General features: G+C 41.0%; 1 protein-coding gene across 3 annotated transcripts in view; it reads right to left on the minus strand.

Moving 5' to 3' along the window:
• Window positions 1–26,056, minus strand: part of LRRC3B (leucine rich repeat containing 3B) — a 104,081-nt gene that overhangs the window by 17,598 nt on the left and 60,427 nt on the right. Inside the window, exon 1 of one of the 3 annotated variants that reach the window (XM_020993310.1) lies at window positions 3,522–3,997. The exons of the other annotated variants lie outside the window; for them this stretch is intronic. The gene's annotated coding sequence lies outside the window, so the exon portion shown is untranslated. Of the gene's footprint in view, window positions 1–3,521; window positions 3,998–26,056 lie in introns of those variants that run through there. 3 annotated transcript variants of the gene reach the window in all.

A 26,056-nucleotide genomic window follows, 5' to 3' on the forward strand; every position in this document is an offset into this window, starting at 1 on the left:
GAAGGGACCTTAGCGATCGTCTAATCTAAACTTCTCATTTGACAGATGAAGTATTCAAGACCCAGGGAGGCTAATGACTTGTTCAAGGTAACCCAGGTAATAAACCATAGAGAAGGCTTCTTGCAGTTCAAAGTGTCTATGGTTCAGAACTGCTCCACTCCATTTTTCAAATGATTTCGACTATGTTACTGAATTATTGTTTTGTTAAACCACTATATATTATTCTCTTAGTCAGTGGATACTAGTCAATATAATTCAATATAATTCAATCAGTCTCAAGGCCACATGTGACCTTCTAGGTCCTTGGGTACAGCCTTCTGACTGAGCCCAGGTTTTACAGAGAGCATCCTTTCATTAAGGGGATTTGTTCTATGAAGTTTGGATTCAGTCAAAAGACTACACTCAAGGACCTAGAGGGCCACATGTGGCCTTGAGGCCAAAGGTTCCCCACCCCTGATTTAGTCTATACAAGGCAGCATGCTTGGAGCTGGAGATGCAAAACCAAAATTATCTGTCTCAAGGAGAATATAGCATCCAGATGTCCCAAAAGTCTTAGTTCAGTTTTGAACTTTAAAGTTTAAAAGTGCACTAAAATTTTGAGACCCCTGTATATAAAAGTAAGGAAATATACATAATTATGAGAGAGACAGAGACAGAGAGATAAAGAAAGAGACACACAGAGACAGAGAGACAGACAGAGAGTACTTATAGCTGGGGGGATCAGGAAAGGCTTCATGTAAGAGGGAGCAGCTGAGCTGAGCCTTGTAGACAGGTCATTAAACAGCATTCCAAGCATGAGGGACAGCCTATACAAAGGCCTCAGGAAGGGAGATGGAATGATGGGTAATAGGACTATTATCATATGAGGGGAGGGGAGAGGCAGTCCATGAAATTTCTCAATGTTTAAAAAGGGCCCTTGTACTCAGAAAGGTTGGGAACCTTCTGCTCTAACAATGATTTGAAATACTGTTTCAGAAATCTCAGTGGTGAACTCTCAGCATCTGAGACATGCAGAAATGAAAGGGGTTTTCTGGGACAGAAAGATGGTGAGCTGACCCAAAGGTCAATATCTGGTTTTTGTTTTACGGATTGCGGGTACTGCTGAGTATGGCATTTTTCAATGCCTTTCTTGGGCATCCAGCCACTCCAAAGGAGGCCTGTGTAAAATATCCGAACCCAGTGCTCCTGTGAGCCAACAGGCAGGCACTTTCACAAGAACCATCCTGGAATATACTAAAATAAAATCCTACTGCAAACAACATAGGAAGGAAATGTTCTGAAGATTACTGACTTAGGAGAGAAATAAAACGTCAGAACGATCCTGTCTCCAGGAAGGTGAACTGAAATCAACTAACAGATTGCATGTCCTCCCAAGACAGTCAGTGATTGCAGACCTTGAGAGGTCTTGCACAATCCATTGCATCTTTTGGAAACCTAGAAGGGCCCTATCAAGTGGAGATGACTCCATGACCTGAGCCAACAAGGCAGAGAGCCGCTGGATAACATTTTCAGATCTCTAAATTTCACTTTAGCTACACACACACACACACACACACACACACACACACACACACCCCTCAGTGTTGCAAATGGTCTCAAAAGCTGACCCACACCTGAACAAGAATCTACCCTCTAGCATACCCAACACATAGGCATCTAGACCAGCTGAAGACCTATTATGTGGAGGAATCCATCACTTCCTGAGGCAGTCAAATTCACTTTTATATTGTTCTAATTTTAAGACTTTTTTTTATTTGTTTTCCCTGACATTGAGCCTAAATCCTCCCCTTCCCTAACCACCAACTCTAGAAGAGGTTCACAATAACAGATTACAGCTGGAAGAGACATTAGAGGCCATCTAGTCCAAGTATCTCATTGAACAGAAGTGATCTGTGCAAGACCAAACAAGGTTTAGGCTCCTTTCCATCTTATCCCCATCGCTTCTCCCCTGCAATACTGCAAACAGCCTCCTAGCAGCTGGCCTGACGCCCAGTCTCTCCCCTCTCCTGTCCATCCTCCACAAAGCTGCCACAGGGAAATTCCCAAGGCACAGCCCAGCCCTGATCAGTATACTTCAGTGGCTCCCAATTTCCCTTAAAATGCAATAAAGCTCCTCAAAACCAGGCTATGAATTTCCTTTCCAGACTTATCTTATGTCACTCCACTTAATGGACTATTTGAGTTGGCCAAACTGGACTTCTTTATGTTCATGCATGATGTTCTGACTCCCACCCTGTGCTTTTGTCCTTTGTGCCTGGAATACCCTCCTTCCTCACCTTGGCTTCTCAAATCCCCATTTTCCTTCAAACACTGTCTGCTACATGAAGCCTTCCCTGGTCTTCCTCAGTTGCTAGTACTTCTCCTACAAAAACTGACCTCATAATTATACCTGTTAATTTTACATCTACTTGTATGTAGATGTCTCCTGCTATATAGAATTTAAGGCTCTTGAGGGCAGGGATTGTTTCATTTTTATTTTTTTTTAACCTCTAGAATTTGACATAATGCATAACATAGCACAATTTTAATAAAAACCTTCTGAATAATTGGTTGATTATTTCCAGCTCTCCCTTTTGGGCTATGCAGAGCACAAAGTGCTTTGCAAATCCTTGTTGACCAACGTGCCTGTCTTCCCCACAATAGACTTTTATTTGTTTGAAAAAACCCATTGTGTCTCCTCCAAGATTCCCCTTCTCCAGGTAAAACACTCATAGCTCCCTCAGACACACATACAAAGTCAAATCCAAACATACACACTCATGATCAGCCCTGCTTGTGGTTACTGGTACCAAACTCCTTTCAGTTCAGCTCTACTGTGTGTATGTATATACGTATACATATGTGTGTGTATATATGTGTGTATGTATGTATGTATGTACATCTATATGCATATGTGTAGGTGTGTATATATACATATACATGCATGCATGCATATATTTACATAATGTATTAAGGAGAAGGTAGTCAGGTAAGGGAGTCTCTCCGGCTTACTAAAGACCAAACAATCCATAAAATGGAGTTTCCATTCATAGTCTCATATTCTCTCATTCCATAGCCACAGACTCTTGAAGGGGCTCACAACGTAGGAAACAGTATCACAGATTACAGCTTTAAGGGGACTTTGAGGTCTTCTAGTGCAACCCTCTCGATTAACAGATGATAAACTGTGGCCCAAAGAAGTGACTTGTCCAAGGTGCAAAAGTACCAAGGGGAAGGGCAGAGATTTGACCCCAAGTCCTGTGTCTCCAAATTCAGCCCCTTTTTCCCTCCTTTGCATTGCCAAATGCCCCAATTCATGCCTGGGTGTATTGAGGGAATGGGGCCTAGACCTCCCTAACTCATTTTCCTTATTTCTTATACAACCAGGAAGGATTACTTGATCTGTCTCCAAACCTTATATTTTCCCCCTTGTCAATTGGGAGGGAGGGGTTACTTCCTGATTATAGCTTAAAAGGGCTTTTTTCCCCAAGGTAGATATAATTCCCTTCTTAAAAGTAATAGAACAATAACAAAGAACTCACCTGATAATTTTCAACAGTAATTAAGTTTCTGAGGATGGGGAACCACCACTTGGGTTGCTCCTCACAGAAGATTAACAGCTTACTTTACTCTGGATACCTGTGAGTCAGCACTTCCCCGACAGATGGAGGGGATTCGTTCTAAAAATAGCCTCACCTTGCTTCTCCCCTCTCCTCCCACTTCAGCCCCCTGCCTCCCAAGGTCAGATTTGGCTTCTTCTAGTAATTCTGCAACAAGATAAGTCTCTACCAATCAACAAAAGAAAGAAACCAAAAGGAAAATAGCACAGGAGATTCATAGCCCATCCTTTCTATCCTGTCATAATTTAGCTCAATGCCACAGGGAGCCAGCAGGCTCCAAGTTAAATGTGGTTTTCACCTGGGAACCACCCGGAAAAATTAACAACCACCTAGGGACCCAGTTTTTGTCAACAACAAAGGAAAAGAAAGTTTCCAGTGCTGTTTAATTGTAGCACCAAACACAGAGACTTCCCTCACACCTCATTATGACATCATAAACATTTGCATAAAACAGAATTGGACTTCTCCATCTGAGCCTTTCATTTAGCTAGATGGAAGTGACAGATAAGAAGAGAATAGAGATAATGGTGTCTCAAAGGAGGATAGGGAATCAGTCAGAGGAGAGAGAATCACCCCCAGAAGAAAAAGAAAAAATAAAATTACACAATGCCTGCTCTATCTTTTTAAAAGGATCTTTTACAAATTCAACTTGCTTATAACTTTTGAGAGATGTCAATGTCTTTAGTGGGATGGCAGGAAAGGGAACCAAATGTCTGCTAGGAACTTACAGACTAATGTTCTAAAGGTGAGAAATTCTATGTCTTAATTTACTCTGTGTGTGTATGTGTGTGTGTGAGAAGAAGAGAAGAAGAAGAAGAAGAAGAAGAAGAAGAAAAGAAGAAGAAGAAGAAGAAGAAGAAGAAGAAGAGGAGGAGGAGAAGGAGGAGGAGGACAGGAAGAGGAGGAGGATAGGAAGAAAGAGAGGCAAAGGAAAAGAAAGGAGGGGAGGGCCTGAGGGAAAGGGAGAGGAGGGAAGAGGAGAGATATGTAGAGAAAGACAGAGGGGCAGAGAGAGGCAGAGACAGAGGGATAGGGAGATGTAGAGACAGAGAGAGACCAACAGAGAGAGACACAAAAAGAGAGACAGAGAAGGAGAGAGGGAGGAGAGGAGAAGGGAAAGGGAAAGAAAGAGCAGAGAGAAGATGGAAAAAGGTGGAGAAAAATAGAAAATACAGAGACACAGAAAGAAAATATATACAAAGCAACCTCCTTTCAGGTCCTGGAGATGCCATTTGGGATTCCTTCAATCTCTTCTTCTCTGGTCCTGTCCCTACTTAAACATCCTCCTTTCTCCTTAATTCTGCTATTGCAATATTTTCCCAGAATCTCAGAGTGGAAAGGAATTTCAATGACTATCTGGCCACTTCACACCTGAAAAAGAGGTTATGCAATCTACAAGTGGTCATCGACCTTCCACCTGAGGCCTCTCGTAGGGGAGAACCCACAGCCACCCAAGGCAGACCACTCCACCTATGGACAGCTCCAGTTAATAAGGAATTCTTCCTAACATCAAAGCTAATTGAACTCCCATGTTTCTTCCCACCAAACAAGAGTGTTTCAAGCATGATGTGTTAAAATGTTGACAGGAATTCATTGGACAAATTGAGGAAAGGAAGATAACCCAGTCACAGGGAACAGTGTATACACACACACACACATCTATGTATTTGCATGTATATATTTGTATGTATGTATGTGTGTGTGTATATATATATCTGTATCTGTATCTGTATCTGTATCTGTATCTGTATCTGTATATGTATATGTATATGTATATGTGTATGTATATGTATGTGTACATATATAAATACAAGCCAAAACATGGAGGTGAGAAAGCAAAGGACCTGTATGAGAATAGAAATAATCCAGTTTGAGTGGACCATGGACCCCATGGCATGAGTAATAACAGATAGGGCTAGGGTGGCAAGCAGCCTACTGTTTGACTCTAGAGGGATGAATGAGGAGCATGGGGAGGGGCAGGGGTTGGAGTCATGGGACCAGCTTCAAATCCTGGTGCTAGCACTTAATTCCTACTTATCCAACAGGAATTTATTAAGTACCTATTAGGTACAAACACTACTAGAGATACAAAAACAAGATGAAAAATGGCATCTGACCTGCTTCAAGGAGTTTGCATTCTTCTGGGACATAGAATCTATAAGCATAGGTAGATGGGTGGCACAGTGGATAGAATGCTATACCTGAAATCAGGAAGACCTGAGTTCAAATCTGCCCTCAGACACTCAGTAGCTACATGACCCTGGACAAGTCACTAATCTCTCTCAGCCATAGTTTCCTCATCTGTAGAAGAAAAAGGAGGAGAAGGAGGAGAAGGAGGAGGAGGAATAGTATTAGTACCTACCTCTCAGGTTAATGTGAGGATCAAATGAGATACTTATAAAGTACTTTGCACACCTTAGAGTGCTGTATAAATGCTGTAATTGTTGTTGTTGTTACTAAATAAACATATCCTTTGAGAAGGGAGGGAGAACACTAGCAAAGAGAAGGATCATGACAGGCTTCCTTTATAAAATAGAACAGAGGTTGAGCCTTGTAAGCTAGTAAGTATAAGAGGTGGGGATGAAGGAAAGAGAGTGTTCCAGGAATATAGAGCAGTCTAAGCAAAGGAATGGAGGGGGGAGATGTCTGGCAAAATTAAAGGAACAGCACATGGCCAGCTGGGCTGGATGGAGAGTGCAAGATGGGGACAGGTAGTTTAGACAGGTAAAGTGGATGCTCGTTGTCAAAGAGTTGGGCCAAGTAACAAAGTCGGTATTTTAATACCTGTATGTGGTACCTGCGTAACTGTGGACAATTAGCTTCCCCTCTCTGGAACTCAGTTTTCCTCCTCTGTAAAATGAGGGTGGTGGACATGATGACTTCAGAAGTTCTTTGCCCCTCTAAATCTACATTCCTATGAAGATTAGCTAACATAGGCAACGGAGGTACCATCCACATGATGGATGGATCTTCAAAAGCCCTTCCTGGAAGGTCCTTTCTGTCCTCGTCTTGATACAGATGGCTTGCTGCAAATCAATCAATCATCATTTATTAAGCATCTGCTATGCAGCAGGCACTGCTCAAGGATGGCCAATCATTTGGAGACAGGGCTACGCTTGTCAGCAGGCTATACTCACTGCTTTCAGCTGAGGTGAAAATCCTCAAAAATGACACTTTCTAAGGAAGAGTGATTCCCTGCATCCTGCCCCCCAGAATCTTAGTTAGCCCTTTTCCCCACTTAACACATTGCATTTCTCTCCCAGCCTTAGGCATGACATCTTCCTTCAGTTCTTTATCTCAAATGTGTCCCTATTTCCATTCTCTGGAGAAGAATGCATCATTTGAATCCACTGTCAGCTTTAAGTGGACTTTAGTAGCATGGGGTCTTGGGGGTCTGAAGAGGATGGCAGGATTTTAAGAGACACCATCCATTGAATTCATCTCTTGTCTACTCTTCTTCCTCCTGTACCCATTCTCATCTGTCCAGAAAACCAAAGTATCCTTTCGAGACATGCAAGACAGGGACGTGAAGCCTCCGTGACATGTCCTCTCCATCCTTATGGCTTGAAAAAAGGGGGAGAAATGCCCCGAGACCCACAGTGGGACCCTTTACCAAGGCCATCAAATTTCACAGCTTTTTTTTGAATGGTTGTAATAATGACTGACATTTATACAGGAGGGCGAACACTCTTTTTCATTGTGAATTTCTTTCCCCAGCATGTAACACAGTGCCTGACACATGCCTAATAATAGAGGCAGATTAGAGATGATGCAATGAATTGGAATTGGAATCAAGAAGACTCCATTTAACATATTGCCTTAAACATTCATACCCGTATCATCCTTAACCTTTCTCAGCCTCAGTTTTCACATCTGTAAAATGGGGAGAACAATAGCACCCACCTCACAAGACTGCTGTGATAATCACATGAGATCCCATATGCAAAGCACTTTTAAACCTTCTATATGAATTCTGGCTATTACTATTGTTCATAAATGTTGATTTTTCTTGTAATATAACTGACATTTATAGAGTAGAATGTAAGCTGCTGGAGGGCAGAAATTCTTTCATTTTGTCTTTTCAGTTCTAGTACCTAGCACACTGCCTAGTTACGCATGATGGGAGTTTTTAACAAGTGTTTGGTCCAATGATGGTTCTTTAAGGTTTGCGAAGGGCTTTCCATACATCATCTCAACTGAGCCTTTCACGAGGCTAATCTTTCTGTAGGTATTACTATCAGATGAGGAAACTGGAGTTAAGAAAGGTAACATCTTACCCAGGATCACAAGTGCCCCAGGCAGGATTTGAACCCAGATCTGGACTCCAAATCCAGCATTCTATCCACCACCCCTCAATGGCTGCTCTGTGATACGAGTGAGCATTTATAGCCTGATCTTCCTGATTCAGAGGTTGATTATTCAATTTGTGAATTATCCATATAATTTGTTCTTTTCCTCCTCTTCATTTCCTGCTCTGGGTCAATTCCCTGCTCATTATCACTCCAACAGAGGGTAGGCGGAGAAATTAAATACACATAAATTGATTTTCCTGTTTGTTAGCAGATCTCCCTACAAGTTTTGGAGGGGGAAATAAGTGAAACCCTCTGCAGATTTGTATTAGCCATGCTACCTTTTACCCCCTTCTGTTGCAGTACCATCTCCAAGATGAAGGGGGAAAGAAAATGCAAACAACAGCTCTCTCTTAAAAGCAGTGGGATCCTCTTAAGGAAACCAAATGATTAATCATGGGCTTAGCATTCATAAGCTACAGTTGCATGAGTTTTGTGATATGAAGCAATGCTTAGAAGTGTCAGGGCTCATTTCAAGGCTATCTGCAAAGGGAAGCTTGGGCAAGTGTCCCAGCCAAATTCTGAGGACATCATACTGACAGTCAAATTATTATTATATGGTCTTTAACATTACAAAGAATCATAGGGGCTAGAACTAAAAACAGCCTAGAAGTCTTTTAAAGCTTAGATTTCTAAGTCTAAACTTATCTTACAGATGAGGAAACTGAGGCACAGAAAGGTGAAGTGATATTACCTTACCTGATTTTTACCAAAACACAGAGAGACAGGTCAAGCAAATGTTGGCATTTTTTTCTTCCCATTTTATATGATGAACATGAAGATGAGGTGTAGGAATGGTCTGCGCAAGAGTAATGAAGCTGACTTTACTGCTCTTTCCACTCTGCCACAGTGTCTCTCATAAAGAATTCTTAGAGGGGCAGCTAGGAGGTGCAGTGGATAGAGCACCGGCCCTGAATTCAGGAAGACCTGAGTTCAAATCCAGCCTCCGATCAAACACTTGACACTTACTAGCTGTGTGACTCTGGGCAAGTCACTTAACCCCAATTGCCAAAAAAAAAAAAAGAAAGAATTCTTAGACTTCTCCATGATCCTCTTGGTACCATTCTCTTCATATCTTTATTATCCCTCATAAAGGGGTCAAGAGAGGTATAGAAATAGAAGTCCACAGAGGGTTTGACTTACTTTCCCCTCCAAAATTTTTCTCATCCTGGATGTTTGACTATTAATTCTCCACAAGTCAGTTACCCAGAATATTGTGTCATTCCACTGCTCAAGATCCTTCAAGGGCTCCATGTCGCTTCTAGGACAAAACGAAAACTTGGCCTTGAGAGCACTTTCTAGTTTGGATCTAGCTACCTGCTGGACTTCCCTCATATTGCCTCCCTTCAGACACCGGCTATGTCAGCCAACTGGCCTCCTTGGTCTCTCAAAATTGGCATTCGTCCCTTTCCTTTATGTTTTTGCACAGGAAGTCCTGTGTGCCCAGAATGCACTTCCTCTTAGAGGCAATGTCCTTTTCAGGCACAATGCAGGTGCCACCAGATCCCTTAGCTGTTAGAATTTACTTCCTCCTCAAATCATCTTGCACTCAACTATATGAGAGGAAGTGTAATTTATTAGAAGTAGTGTGGTATATTGATTAAAGAACTAAGTGGAGGCCAGGATGACTTGGGTTCCAGACCTGCTTCTGACATAAACTGGCTTTGTGCCCCTGGAGAAGTCACTTAACTTCTGAGTTACCGAGGCAACTCTCTAAGACCAGAGATTGCAGAAAATGTGCCAAGTGCTGATAGAGGCAATTTCCTCACCTGGAAGTTCTCTCTATCAAGGAAACAACAGAACCATTCCCTGTCCCACCAGTAAAATTTAAGTTCCTAGAAAATAGAGGCCATTTTTGTGTTTTTGGTCTTTGTATTTCTAGTGTTTGACATGCAATACTTTGTATACAGTGAGGGCTTAATGAGTCCTGGTAGAATGAATGAACCAGTAGGCAACCTTTAGTTCTTTTGTTTAGCTCAAGGATATCTCAATTTATTCATCTATTTTCTCTCATTCCTGCCTACTTCCTTTTCTGCCCTTTTGGACTCATTCTCTCTGAGCAATCTAAAAAATCCAGCTCAGACAAATTTTTCAACTTTGTCACCCCAGACACAGATTTCTTCTGTGCATCCTTGTCAGACTTGTCAGACTCAGCCATCCTACGGCAGCATCTACGTGCAGGCTAACTATAACTTGGGGATTTGCCCATTGATGTGTGACCTTCCTACATGGATGCACACCTTAGGTGACAAACTGCCATATGTGCTAGATTATGAATGACTTGCCAGACCAGGAGTTGGGGTTTGGAAAGGTTCTTGCCCTGGCTAGCGAACACATGGCTGAGGAGTTATTTCATACAATCCAAGGTGCTAGAGCTATCAGGCACCAGGTAATGAATTAAAGATCTATGGAGGCTACTGAAGAGATCATGAGAAAATGCGAAACTGTTTAGTGAGTCAGACTCTCAATCTGTCCAGCCCAAGAATGGATCTCTAATAGTGCCACCAAAGGATGATTTGAAGACAGCCAAGGCAGTCTTCTTTCTTACCTCTAAAGGTCAGAGATGCACACTCTTCATTAACATCAATCACTCAACAACTACCATGGAATAAGGCATGGAAATGGAATTTTAGTAGTCAAGGGCCTCTACCAGGGTCAAGAAATAAACTTCCAAAGGTCACCGCTCTTCCTGAACATGAATCATAGGATCATTGATTGAAAGCTGGAAGAGATTTTAAAGGTCATCTGGTCCAGGCCTCTCATTTTTATAAATGAAGAAATTGAGATACAAAGAAGTTAAAAGACTTATATAAGGTAATTGTTTTTTAGTCATGTCTGACTCTTTGTGACCCCTATTTGGGGTTTTCTTGGAAAAGACACTGGAAGAACTCACTATTTGATAAAAACTGTTAGTAAAATTGGAAAACAGTATGGCAGAAACTAGGCATAGACCAACATCTTATACCGTATACCAAAATAAAATCAAGATGGGTACAGAATTTAGATATAAAGACTGAGACTATGAGCAAACTGAGAAAGCAAGGAATAGTTTACTTGTCAGATTTATGGAGAATGGAAGAATTTATGACCAAACCAGAGATAGAGAACATTATCAAATGCAAAATGGATAATTTTGATTACATTAAACTGAAAAGATTTTGTACAAAGTCAATGCATTCAAGATTAGGAGGGAAGCAGAAAACTGGGAAAGAATTCTTACAACCAGTGTCTCTGATAAAGGCCTCATTGCTAAAATATATAGAGAACTGAGTCAAATTTACAAGAATACAAGTCATTCCCCAATTGATAGATGGTCAAAGGATATGAATGGTCAGTTTTCAGAGGAAGAAACTAAAGCTATCTATAGTCATATGAAAAAATGCTCTAAATCACTATTGATTACAGAAATGCAAATCAAAAAAATTCTGAGGTACCACATCACACCTATCAGACTGGCCAACATGACAAAACAGAAAAAGGATAAATGCTGGAGAAGATGTGGGAAAATTGGAACACTAATTCACTGTTGGTGGAGTTGTGAACTGACCCAACTATTTTGGAGAGCAATTTGGAACTATACCCAAAGGGCTACAAAACTGTGCATATCCTTTGACCCAGCAATATCACTTCTAGGTCTATATCCCAAAGAGATCATAAAAATGGGGGGAAAAAACACATCTACAAAAATGTTTATAACAGCTCTTTCTGCGGTGGCAAAGAATTGCAAATTGAGGGGATGCCCATCAATTGGGGAATGGCTGAACAAGTTGTGGTTTATGAATGTAATGAAGTACTATTGTGGTATAAGAAATGATGAGCAGGCAGACTTCAGAAAAACCTGGACAAACTTGTATGGACTCATGCTAAGTGAAGTGAGCAGAACCAGGAGAACATTGTACATAGTAATAGCCACATTGTACGATGACTAATTTTGGTAGACTTAGCCCTTTTCAGCAATGCAAGGATCTAAGACATCTCCGAAGGACTCATGATGGAAAATTAGGTCCACACTCAGAAAAAGAACAATGTAGTCTGAATGCAGATTGAAGCACATTATTTGATCTCTCTTTTTTTGTTTGTTTCTTCTTTCTCATGGTTTCTCCCATTGGTTCTAATTCTTCATAACATGACTAATGTGAAAATATGTTTAATATGAATGTATAAGTAGAGCCTATATCAGATTGCACACAGTCTTGGGGAGCGGGAAGGGGAGGGGGAGAAAATTTAGAACTCAAAATCTTATGAAAGTGAATGTTGAAAACTAAAAGTAAATAAACAAACAAATAAACAAACAAACAAATAAATAAATGAGCGAATGAATGAATAAACAAATAAGTAAATGAACAAACAAACAAATAAATAAAGAAGACATTGGAGTGGTTTACCATTTCCTTCTCCAGCTCATTTTACAGATGAAGAAACTGAGGCAAACAGGGCTAAGCGACTTGCCCAGGATCACACAGTTAGTAAGTGTCTGAGGCCAGATTTGAACTCAGGAGGATGAGTCTTCCTGCTTCCGGGCCCAGCGCTCTATCCACTGTGCGACTTAGTTGCCCACCAGCTATCTAAGGTCACACACGTGAAAAAACAGGGGCCAAGGGGCTGCAAGGCCATGATCAGCATAGACTCTGCCCCTATATCAGGATAATTTCATGTGAGTTCCTTCAATCAATCAATCAATCAATCAACATTTATGAAACACCTACTATATGCCAGGTTCTGTGAGTTCTTGAACTTTAAACCTCATTGGGCTGTTTACAAAATAGGGCTGACACCTAGCTCACCTTTCTCGTTCCTCAGAATGATGCTTCCCCAACTGTACAATCTCCAGGAACTTGTAAAACTATATTTGGGCAGCTTGCTGCAGTGGACAGAGCACCAGACTTGGAGTCAGGAAGACCTGAGTTCAAATTTGGTTTCAGACATTTACAAGCTGTGTGACCCTGGGCAAATCACATAACCTCAGTTTCCTCAAAATGGGAATAATAATAGCACCTACCTCTGAGAGCTATTGTGAGGGTCTATAAGCCTTAGAACAATACATAAATATTTATTATTGTTATTATTATTATTACAGTAAGATAGGTAAAGAAGTACATGAAGGGATAAGGGTAGCTGAAGATGAAATACAGAAATTAGCCATCGTTAGGATTTGCTGACCAACTCTCTCGTCTCCCATCATTGGCACAGAGACTAAGACCCTGTTCTTTTCTCTTGTCACTAGCTGAACCGTCTGGTTCCCAACCTTTTCACAAGATCGTAGGTTTAGAGCTTAAAGGGACCTCAGAGGTCACCGAGTCCAGTCCTTTCATTTTACAGATGAGAAAAGCGAGGCCCGAAGAACTCAATCCTCTTTCCCAAGGTCAAACACATTAGTAAGAGGACAAACTGAGAATCAAAGCCAAGCCCTCTGACTGTAAATACAGACATTTTTCCTGCTGTGCTGTAATTGCTCCCTAACAGAAAATATAATCTCAAAACTACTCATTAGTCCTTCCCCAAACTTAGCATCACAGACGGAGAGCTGGAAAGACCTCACAGGCCACGTTTCAGAGGCATCAAAATCAAGGCATGCCCCAAAGCAGCCATAAAACTTCTGACTGCTGTTCGAACCTGCTTAAAATGTAATTGGGAAATGTTTAACAGAACAAATAAAAATACAATATAAAGGGGGTACTGTTCATTTTAGACCTGTTTCTATTTGAATTTGATATCACTGAATGTCAGCCTTTTATTTTATGGATAAGAAATCGAGATTGAGTGACATATTGAAGATAACAAAGGTGGGTAAGTATCTGAGGTGACATTTGAACCCAGGTCTTTTGACTTCAGAGCTTTTCCCTTGCACTATACTGCCTCATTTGAAGAGAACATGAGACAATAATGTTTGTAAAGGACTTGTTCCGGGAGCTGTGATCCCAACCGAAAACCTTGAACAAATCCTTAAAATTGGCTGATTCACGAGTAGAAATGGCATGTGTTCACAGCAGTCAACTCAGCCAAAGAGTCTGAATATACAACAGGAGTGGCAAGCCCAGTGGACTAAGCATCAGCCTCTGTCAGACACAAACATGCCTCCCAGTCAAGAAATGCCTCCAAACAGCTGGCAGCAATATTCGCCAAATTCTGTACTGTGAAGTGAGGACAAAGGCTTCTTGGAGATTTTCCCCCTCCTTTTTTCCTCAAGCTAGGTTGCTCCAATCATCTCAGGGAAGAAGAAGGGCAGGAAAAGGCCCAGGGGTCTTTGGAAAGAGCAACTGAGAGCACATCCCCATATGCTGGGGGAGCAGCTGTCAACCTTTGACCATGGCAGAGGCCAGAAGTGGACCAAGCTGAAATGAGAAGCAACGAAATCTTGACACAAAAACTAAAAATGTAGGAGAAAGCCTGCTGCATGTCAAGGTAGGAAGTTGGGATCAAAGACCTAGGCTTAGAACAGGCCTCAGAGGTCATGTCATCTGGCACCATTATTTTATAGGTGATGAAACTGAGACTTCCACATCCACCATGAGGGAACAGTGAGTGGCCAAGGCCCTCTGCCAGAGGATGGGGATGAGCTGGGTCCGTCAGGGTAGGGAGTTTGAGGGAGTAGGGAGTGAAAAGATTAAAGCATGCAGTAGTCAAGCTGGAACATTAGGTCAACGGCAGAACATAAAGTAGGAAAAAAGATGAGTCAGCAGAAGTTTGGTCCTCTCCAGGTCTTGTATTAAAAACTCTGTTCTGAAGACATTTGAAGAAGCACTGCTTATCAAGCAGGAATGCTGCTCAACCTTTGTATCTTAATAGCTAAACGTAATGCAATGAAGACTGTAATCAAGGTTAAATTAGCATTGTCCAAATACTAAATAACTACCTAATCAGTCACCGAGGCTGAAAATGGGAATGTCTTTTACTTGACATCAGCTTGAATGCTTCTTTGAATAGTTATATGTAAGAATATATATAGAAAGTCTGAGCATATCTGTAAGTGTATATGTGACGGATGGCAGCAAGAAAGAAATTTACACATTTAAGAAAATACGTATGTATATCTATATATCAATATAGATATACATATACACACATATATGCATGTATATGTATACATGCATATGTATGTATGTATGTATATGTACATGTATATATGTGTGTAGATGCATATATATGTATGCATGTATCTATAGATACGTATAGGGAGCTCTCAATAAGCAAAGCCCCTTTTTTAAAGCACATATTTTATAATTTCCTAAACAGTTAACATCCAGTCCTGAGAAATGAGAGGTCATAGGCAGTATACGTCAAAGCAGGTTCTTGAACCCAGGTCATTCTGAGTCAGAGGCCATTGTTCTAGCTATTAAGCCAAGTGGTCCCCACTGAGTTTGGAGATCCTTTTTTTAATTTAATTATAGAAGATTGCTTGGAACATTGAGGGTTTAAGAGATTTACCCAAGACTATACCCAGGGTACATATCAGAAGGACTTCTGGACTCTCTATGGTCAACCCTCTAACCAGGATGCTATGATGCATCTTTAAGATGCTATATTACATCTTAGAGAATATGTTCATGCATACATATGCATATGTATTTATGTTATTTATTATCTATCATCATGTATCATTCCAAACCATAATATAGGGAATTTTCCAAGTGTGTAGGAAATCAAAGAATAATAATATGAATTAAAATAAGTAACAAAAGGCTAAAATTTAAGAAATAAAGTTAATTTTTAAACAGTTTTAAAGAATTTTAAAAGGTCATGAGGCTAACTTATTTATAGATTTAATATTTTAGAACTCATAAAATATTGAAATATCCTTGTGTGTAAATATAGAATTTTTCCCTTAATATTAAATAGGAGATATGGTAAGGTTTATGGAAAGCCAAGGGGTACTGGGATCAGGAAAGGTGGAGAACCCCTGGAGCCTAAAGCGCCCTGAAATTCCATACCCTGTGATTCAATACCATAATTTCTGCTGTTCATCATGGTGTGTAGAAGGATAGGGACTCCTTGGAGTTCTCCTTGGTATTCCTCAAACAAAATACATCATCTCCTGCTTCTGGGAAGTTTTACTTGTGGTCCCCCATTCCCATTATGCTCTTCTTCATCTTCTCACCTCCTAGCTCCCTGGCTTCCTTCAAGTACCACCTTTGGTAAAGCAGCCTTTCCTGGTCCTCCTTAATTTTAGTGCCTTCTTTCTGAGACTACCCCCAATTTGTTATTTATATGTGTTGTTTGCACAAAGTTGTTTGCATATTGCCTCCCCCCCCCCACTAGTGTGCTTCTTTTGGGCAAGCACTGTTTTTTGCCTTTTTTTGTATCCTCAGTGTTTAGCACAATGCCTGGCATGCAGCAGGCACTTAATAAATGCTCGTTGAGTTGGGTGACTTTTGGCCTTCACGTGCCAAAAGGTTTTCCTCCTCTTATCTAGGTGAACACATGCCTGTGGGATTAAATAGAATGGGAAGAAGGAGAGAATTTCATTCCCAGGTCGTCTCTGCATTCTGGTAACTGCATAACACCGTGAATGATCTGCGAGTGCAATACTTGACATTTCTTTCCTCTACAAAGACATGAAAAGACCTATAAGGGAAACTGAGAGCACAATGGCCACCATCTGATTCAGGTCGCTAAATCTGCATTAAATGGGGAGAGAGGTTATAAATTTGAACATTGGACTGTGACAGGTAGGTGGTGATGAAGTGGACATGGGGTGTCTGAGTAACGTAATCTCACGGAGAAAGCCAGTTTCTAAGCCAGGTCCTCCCCACAGATGTATGAGCACTGTACCCAGTCACCCATTTAATTGGGCAGAAATAGTCAGAGAACTGAAAGCGTGCAACTGAGCAAGCTGTCTCTGGCTGACTTCACCCATGACTGTTTTGCAGCATGGAGAAAGGCAGTCTTGAGCATATCTGTAAGTGCATACGTGAGGGATGGCAGCAAGAAGAAATTCATACATTTAAGAAAAATATATATATATATATATGGATATATGGATACACACTCACACACACGCACACACACACACGCACACACACGCACACACACACGCACGCGCGCACACACACACACGCACACACACACGCACACACGCACACACACACGCACACACACACACACACACATGCACACGCACACATGTATATAGGCAGAGACCTTTGTCCCTAGTTGTCCCCAGCCCCGTTGCCCATTCGTGTGCCTGAGGAGGGCATGCAGAATCATGACATTAAAAGAACACTTGAATCAATCAATCAGCAAACATTTAGTATATGCTCATTACGTGGTGCAATGGATAGAGCTCTGGGAGACTCCTCTTCCTGAGTTCAAATCTGGCCTCAGATAATTAGTAGCTGTGTGACCCTGGGCAAGTCACTTTACACTGTTTGCCTAAATTTCCTTATCTGTAAAATGAGCTGGAGAAAGAAATGGCAAAGCCCACCAGTATCTGCCAAGAAAACCCCAAATGGGGTCACGAAGAATTGGACATGACTGAAATCATGACTGAACAACAACAATGCTATGTCCTATGCACTGGGTCTACAGAGAAAAAAATGCAATAGCCCTTGCCCTCAAGGAGCTTCCCTCCTACTGGAAGACTCAGGAAGTACAACAAACAACAGACAGCTAGGTGGCCCAGTGGATGGAATACTAGGTTTGGAGTCAGGCAGACCTGAGTTCAAATCTTGCCTCAGAAACTTGCTAGCACAGGCAAATCACTTAAACGCTTGGTGCCTCATTTTCCTCATCTGGAAGATGAGGGGCTTTAACTCCATAGCCTCCAAGTTCCCTTCCAGCTCTAAATCTCTGATCCTGTGAGCCTCCTGTCATGTCAGAACTGGGTGAGAAAAGAGCTTTATAAACTTCAAACTGCCATTTTTGCTCAGTTGTGACCCCATTTGGGGTTTTCTTGGCAGAAATACTAGAGTGGTTTGCCATTTCCTTTTCCAGTTCATTTTACAGATGAGGAAACTGAGGCAAACAAGGTGAAGTGACTTGCCCAGGATCAGACAGCTAGTAAGTGTCTGAGGCTGGATTTGAACTCAAGAAGATGAATCTTCCTTACTCTAGGCCAACACTCTATCCACTGTGCCACATAGCTGTCTATTTACCTATCTATTTATGGGGGTGTGCACGACCAAAATAAATTTGGGGTTTGCGCTCTACATCTCGAAGGGATTTCCCTTCCAGTGCCTTCGCTTGTTTCCAAACAGCTCTGCACCTATCTTGTTGGTACGTAGTTATTTGGGTGTTGTGTCCTTTAGACGGTAAGCTCCTTGAGGCCAGGAACTGTGCTTTTGCTTTTCGTGTAACCCCGACAAAGTTCGTGGCCCATGGTAGGAGCTTAATGATTGCTTGTTGACTGACTTCAGAGGACATCTAGTTCAACCTCCTAATTTTACAGATAAAGAAACTGAGGCCTGAGGTGGTAAATTGATCGGTTGCAGAAGTAGGGATGGGATTTGAACCCAAGTCCTTTGATTCCTGAGCCTTTCTCCATCACATCATGCCACAACAATACCGTACACCAATCTGCTCCACACACTGTCACCAGCCTTCACTTTACCCTATCATCTGGAAATCCTGCTGAATATTAGAAAACAACAGAAAGAGATTTGGGTTTTTTTTAATACAATGTCAGAAATGATAATAAATACCTCTTCTTAAAATGATTTCAAAACCCATCAAGAAACTATTCAAAAAGTGAATCTTTCTGTGTTATTTTTTGACTATTCAGTGAAGATGGGAAATGCTAAAATGGAAATAACAAATTTTAAAGAAGGTGAAAAATCAAAGACAAGATTCCCCCTCCTTAAAACAGCAGTGAAGAGAATCACAATAGATAGTACCTGCAAAAAAAGAGATTTATTTATAAAAATAAATACAGGGAGGATGACTCAACTTCAGAATAATATTATCTGGAGCTTGGCTGTTGCACACTCTGTGTCCTTTAGCAAATCTCTCAGAAATCAAAAACAGCATCAAATTATTGTACCAAACTGAGTTGCTAGGCAAGCCAATAAGGGTGTTTGCTTAGAGGTCCCTAATATGAGAAACTGATCTCAGGGTATGAGGCCTCCTTCAAGATGGCTTTGCTTCCCCTGGCCTGAATGCTAATGCCTCTCTCACCTCATGAGAAGAATAGAAAATTGGGCATGGACCATAGAGGAATGGGAAGGTCCTCATGCATCAGGCACTGATGGAATCATCCTCTATGTTTCCTCTATAGAAAGGGACAAAGCCATCAAAAATATTCAGGAGTTAAATTCTTCCTCTTTCACTGGAGAAAGTGGGCGAATGACTAATGCATTCTTTCCTTTTTCCTATTTCTCTTAAGTGTCACTGGTCCTGGAACTCACCACTCAAATACACACGCGTGCATGCGCGTGCACACACGCACACACACACACACACACACTCATCACTGCTGCTCCCTCTCTTAGCTGTTACTGACAGAACATGTAAATCAATCCCCAGTTGCTTAGAAAGACCCAGACAATCAAGGTCTTTCTTGACTTTTCACATGTATACAATTTTTATTTAAGAGAAAATTTCTATTTAATCAGACAACAGAGAAAGAATAATAACCTGTGAAAAGATGGCAGATTTGCTGGCGGGGGAGGGGGGAGGGAGCCAGAATCTTGGAACTGGCAGGGTCCATAGCAGCCATCTGGTCTCATCTGTACCTGGACAAGAATCCTTTCTACCATATCCATGACAAGTGGGTATCCAATGTTAAAGCCACCTAGGAAAGAGCAATCTGCCATGTCCAGAGACAGCCCATTCCACTGTGGAATCATTCTCATTGTTAAGAGGTTTTTCCTGATATAAAGCCTAAGTTACTCTGTCTGTAACATCTACCTATTAGCTCCCAATTTTTCCTTCTGGGGCCAAGTAGAATATAGCTAATACCTCCCACACATAACAGTCCTTGAAATGTTTAAATAAGGCCACTTTGATTTTTTTGTGTGTTTTGAGATATTCAATGAAATCCTAGGTTGCAGTTGAATATAAGTGGGGCCTAGGGGCAGCTAAGAAAGATGGTCCACCCTCTTGAGAATGATTGAAGGATCATAAGTTCACAGGTCTGGAGCTGAAAGAGACCTCAGAGGCTAACCCCTAATTCTACAGATAAGGAAATTGAGAAAGGGAGATCATACTTTTCCAAAGGTCATACATGCAGAGTCAGAGGCAGGATATGAACCCACTTATTCTCACTCCAGAGACAGTGTTAATGATCCTGATGCCTTTGCTGTCAAGGGGAAATGTGCTCACACTACTCTTCCAATCCAACATAGTTCAATGACACCTAAGGTGGCTCCCAGTTCTATGACCTTTTGATTCTATGATCTTTTGTCCTCTTCTTCCTTCCACTAATGGTATTCAAGTATCTCTTACACTTCTAATGAGCATGATGTCCATTTATGGCCAATGCTAAAATCCTTTGATTCTATCATTTTCCTATTCAAAGATCTCAGAGGACCATGATGCTACTTGAGGCAAGCAGAAAATTTAGCTTAAAAAACATAGGACTGATGTGAACTTTACTTTTAGCTCATTCCTGTATTTCTACATTGAGTCTGTTTACTTTTGAGTAGATCAAGATGGGGGAGGGGAACAAGGGTAATCTAAAAATTAGATTAAGCTTTCAACATCCCTATGAAGAAAACCCCACTAAGAAAGGTGGTGCTATCACAGATTTGCTTAAACTTTAGGGGAGACAGACACAGTGATTTTTCCATTTTTCTTTCTGAAACAGAAAGCCCTGAATTAGAATTAATTCTCAAACCTACTTTCACTCATTGGTTTATTCCTCTTTGCTTTCCAGATGACCAATACTTACATATGCAAAGTTATTGAATGATATGAGTGGTTCCACCTCATGAAAAGATGGAGAAATTAGTGAATGTTAGAGCTTGGGAACTAGAGTGATTTGTATAATTAAAAGCTGGTTGGATACCAACAGGCATCCTGGTAGGTGGGGAGGAGATAAGTAAGACAGAAGCAGCAGCTTCCCATTTAAGATGTTAACATGGAGAATAGAAAGCCACTAGTCTACTTCTTCCCTAAAGATATGTGGACCTTGCCGTCCCTCCTGGCTCTGAACCCTTAGGACCACCAGCCCTTTCCACCTGCCCTGCAGCTGCACCTTCCTGTATGTGTCGTCTCCTGAAATTAGAATGTGAGCTCTTGAGAGTAGCAAATATCTTCTTTCCCTGCTGAAGCATGGGGTCCAGCTTCAGAAAGATGAGTTCAAATCTGGCTTTCAAGCACTAGCTGTGTAACTGTGGGCACATCACTTAACCACTGTCTTCCTCGGTTTTCTCAACTATAAAATGGGAATAATAACAGTACCTACCTTCCTAAGTTGTGAGGATCAAATGATATATTTGTAAAGTGCTTAGCAGAGTACTCGGCACATAGTAGGCACTTAATAAAGGCTAATTTCTTTCCTTTCTAAGAGAGAAAGTTCAGAAATTTTCAAATTTCAAGTGAGCACCTTTTATTTTTGAAGTTGCTAATAACATGATTCGTTTTTAAAGCAGTCATTTCTGGATTCATCTTTGTTTCCTTGCTCAGGATTTGAACCTTCTCTTGTGACAATGACAAAGTTAGAAAAAAAGAACCAATATGGTAGCTATGTTTGACAATGCATGTACCATCCTGGCCCCATACAACCCCCTTCTCTCCTTCTCTAACTGTATGTCTGTTGAGGGGAAGGAGATAGGTTTCATTACCTATCTCCCAGACCAAGATTGGCTTTTTTTAATTCATTCATTCATTCATTCATTCATTCATTCATTCATTTTTATTTATTTATTTAATTGATTTTTACATTTCCTCAGAGATCCGCCTCCTTTTCATGCTCTTTTGTTGTAGTCCTTGTAAATATCATTCTCCTAGTTCTGCATCATATAAGCCCAGCATCCAGAGGCTGAAATGACTTGGCCGTGGTCTCATAGTCAGGAAGTATCAGAGGCAATATTTGGATGAAGGTCTTCCTAACTCCAGATGCAAATGATGCATTACATCGATCTGTCTCTTCATTACAATATAGATGGACACTGGTGGCAGGGAATGAAAGGGCAGGGATAACTGAGGAAAGCAATCAGGCATCTTGGCACTAAGCAGTCCTGGGGTCAACTCAATCTGTCATAGAAAAAGCTCTATCCTCTAAAATAACTAAAATAATACAAAAGAGAAAGAGCCCTTCAAGCCCAAGGGAATACAATTAAAATAGGAATTTAATGGAGCAAGGAATAAGAATGACTTTGAGCTTTCAATTAGGTACCAGCCAAAAAGAAAAAGAAAAGAAAAAACATCAAGGAGGGGCCCATCCACTGGCAGATTCTGCTTATCAAAAAGCCAGACACTCATCTCCCACCTCCAAATGCATGACTTTAGAATACTAAACAATTCAACTTTTGGGAAAGAAAAGTAATGAGATGTGAAATGGTTTTTTCCCCTTCTTTAGAAAAGCAATGGAGACACCTCTTTCATTTCCCAAGTTATCTAAGAAGATAGCTCTGGATTCTTTTTACCCATCCTCATCTTTCCAAGAACTTGAAATATTTGATTCAGAAAGAATCATATGTTAATAAACCATATCTATATAATTGATGAGGCTGTGTGGTCAACCAGACAGGATCTTGATACTGAAGCCAAGGTTGATTGGGAATCAGTTATTGATTCTGAATATTAGCTGTGTGACCTTAGGTAAGTTACTTAACTGATCTGATTCTATTTCCCTTTTTGTAATACTGGATATTGCCCATCTCACTGAATTGTTTTAGAAACCAAATGAGATTTATTTAAAATTCTTCATCAACGTGAAGTCACTATATAAATGCCAGTTGTTATTATTATTATTATTAATTATCATAATCATCATCATTAGAGAAAAAAAATCTCTCATTCAGCTTATTAAATGATCTGGATCTCAGTTCCCCCTTCTGTAATACTGAATATTGCCTTGCCAGATTGTTTTATGAACCAAATGGAATTTATTTAAAGTTCTTTGCCCACATGAAATTACTATATAAATGCCAGTCATTGTCATTATCATCATCATCATCATCATCAGGAAAAAGCTGTGATTCAGCTTACTTAAATGATCTGAACCTCAGTTTCCCCTTTTGTAGAGTAAGGATAATAATACTGATATCACCTATTTCACCAGGTTGTTTTAGGAATCAAATGAGTTTTATTTTAAAGTTCTTTGCCAACCCGACATCATCATATAAATGCCAGCCATTATTATTAGTAAAAGGTGCTGATATGGATTTGTCAGTATTCATGGGGCTAATATTTCACTCTCTCCTTAGTCTTTCAATACTGTAACATTCCAACATTGTCTTTGTCTCTACTAAGCTGTTCGTTTGTTGTCCTCAGTTAGCCCAGCCACACTTTGTTTAATTGAAATTCTTTACAATCTGGTGAGAAAGCTGCATTTCATTAAGAATTCAGCAAGCCCTATAAGCCTCCAGAAGGAAGAACCCAGTAGAATATCACTAACATATCTGACTGTAACCTTGGACAAGTCATTTAACGAGGTCTCAGTACCACCCACATCTGTAAAATAAAGGTGTCAGACTAGATGGTCTCTGAGGTTTGTTTTAGTTCTAATTTAATGAACCCATGATCCACCTGGTTAGGGGTTATTATATCAGGAAAGTCTCCATCCAGGCCTCTCTGCAAACTGAAGGGCTTGGTCTTACTCTTAAACACTCATCACTGCAATCTTAGGCTAAAATTAAGAGAAGCATAGTTTCCAGAACAAGGGAGGGGTAGTCCCATTGTCCTCTGGCCAGGTCAGACTACATTCAGAGATGTGTCCAATTCTGGGGACCACCTTTAAGGGATGCTATCGGGAAGCTAAAGAGTGTCAAGAAGAGGGTGACCAGGATGGGGAAGGGAACTGTGATCTCAGCATGAATGAGCTGAAGGAAATGGGGCTGTTTCATTTGGAGAAGAGACAGTTTAGGGAGAAACATGACTGCTGCTTCCAATTACCTGAAAGGTCATCACATAATAGAAGAAGCATTGGATTCATGCTTTAAGTCCCCAAAGATCAGAACAAGACATGGTGGATAGACATTGCAAAGAGACAGATTTACTTCCTGAAAGGAAAATCTTCCCAACAGTCAGAGTTAAACAAAAGTTGAATGTGTTTCCTTGGGAGATGTGAGCTCCGTCTGCTAGAGTACTTTAAACATAGTTTAGACAATTTATAAGGAACACTTTGAAGAAAACTTTCTGATACAAGTGGAACCAGATAGCACCCTAGGTTTGAAATAGATGGAAATAGAGATGTAATTCTTCTGTTTTCTATCCAAGGTTAAGAGAGCCACTGAGATACACCCACAAAGTCTGAATTAAGAACCCCTGCCCCAGAATTTATTGAGTAGGGGAACAACGTGATTAGATCTGCACTTTAAGAAAACCAATTTGACAAGTGTCTGGAGGAAGGACTGGAGTGAAGAGAGACTTGAGGGAGGGAGACAAGGGAGGGGACTTTTGTAATAACCTCGGCAAGAAATGATGGGGGCTCAAACCACAGTGGTGGCTATATGAGTGGGGGGAAGGGGATTGATGTGTGAGATGTAGTTGATAGAAATGCCAGATCTGACAAGCGATGACATGTAGAATGAGGGAGAATGAGGAGCTGAGGATGATGCAGAGGTTGCAGACCTGGGGCACTGGAAGGACGGTGTGGAAATAGGGAAGTTTGGGAATGGGATAAAGTTTTGGGGGGAAGATAACATAACGAGCTTGGCAATGCAGCAGATGGCAGCCTACCCATGCCAGCTCATCGTGTGCTATTCATTCCCTCTTTCCCACCCAAAATAAAAAGCGGAAGGCAGAAGTTCTATGCGCTGGCCACTGGCTCATCGTGCAGAGCCCCACAGAAACCACCTGCTGAGAGGTTCCTTAGAACTACCCTGAGGTGATCTAGGTGGGAGGCTGGATAGAAGGCTTTGGGGATTTTGCCTACACACCTTCAGATACAGGTGCCCAGATGTGGTTGCATTCAAACTGCTAATGCCAGGGGAGAAGGGCACAGCCAAGCTAGGTTGGAGTTGGGGAATGTTGGGCAATAATGAGTGAAAGGGGAGAGGGGGTGGGATTGTTTTGAGACACAAGTCTCAAAATTGACCATCACAGGAAGGGTGGGAATGAGACCTGTTATTCCCACTCTCCAATTGATTTATCATAAATTCACCCCTTGGCATCCTGCCCTATATCCCTACTCTGGAGACCACTGGTCTAGGGCCCTGAGAAGTTAAATGACTTTCCCAAGGTCACACAATCATTATATGTCAGAAAAAGGAATATATTTGACTGATTTCTTTCAGGTAAAAGATAGATTGTAAGCTCCATGAGGGCAGTAACTGTTTCAGTTTTGTCTATTTCCCCAATACCTAGATCAGTAACTCTCACATAGTAGATACTTAATAAATGCTTATATAAGTAAAGCAATGAAATGTTGAAATTTATGCATAAATTCTGATGCCAGGAAGATTTGTTCTAGCCTCAGTATAGATAAGGGACAGCTGGTCGCCATCCTCTTTCAACAACCCAGCACATACTTAAAGATGGTGAAGTTAAAAGTTTCCCTGTCTTCTCTTTTCCAGGTTAAGTAAATCATGTTCCTTTGGTTTTTCCTTAGAATTGCTAGTTCTCCTTAATTTTCTCCCTTCCGTGTTCTTTCCAATTTCTGTAAAGGTCCTCCCCCCTTCCCGATTCAGCAGTAGTCTAAAACTAGGACTGCCTAGTCATGAATACTATGGGGGGGGCTGATCTTAAAAGTATGATGTACAAGCAAGATGTCTCCCAATGTCAGACTTTTAATTAAGACACCACAGAGTTGGCTTCTACTCCTCAAAAAATATAAAAAAGAACACAGGTTTTCTAAGACAAGCCACAGCTGTGAATGCAAGAACCTTTGGGATTGCAGTGTGATTCACAAAACAGTTCAAAAGGAGAGAGTAATTGTCAAAAAGACCTGTGGGTATGGTAGATTACAGCAAGCATTTGGATGGGGTGTGTGTGTATGTGCATAGATATAGACCAGGAGATGTTAACCTTTTTTAGGTCATGGACCCACTTTGGCAGTCTGGGGAAGCC

Source organism: Phascolarctos cinereus, unplaced genomic scaffold (assembly GCF_003287225.1).
Source record: "Phascolarctos cinereus isolate Bilbo 61053 unplaced genomic scaffold, phaCin_HiC Scaffold_1;HRSCAF=81, whole genome shotgun sequence".
Classification (NCBI taxonomy): Eukaryota; Metazoa; Chordata; class Mammalia; order Diprotodontia; family Phascolarctidae; genus Phascolarctos; species Phascolarctos cinereus.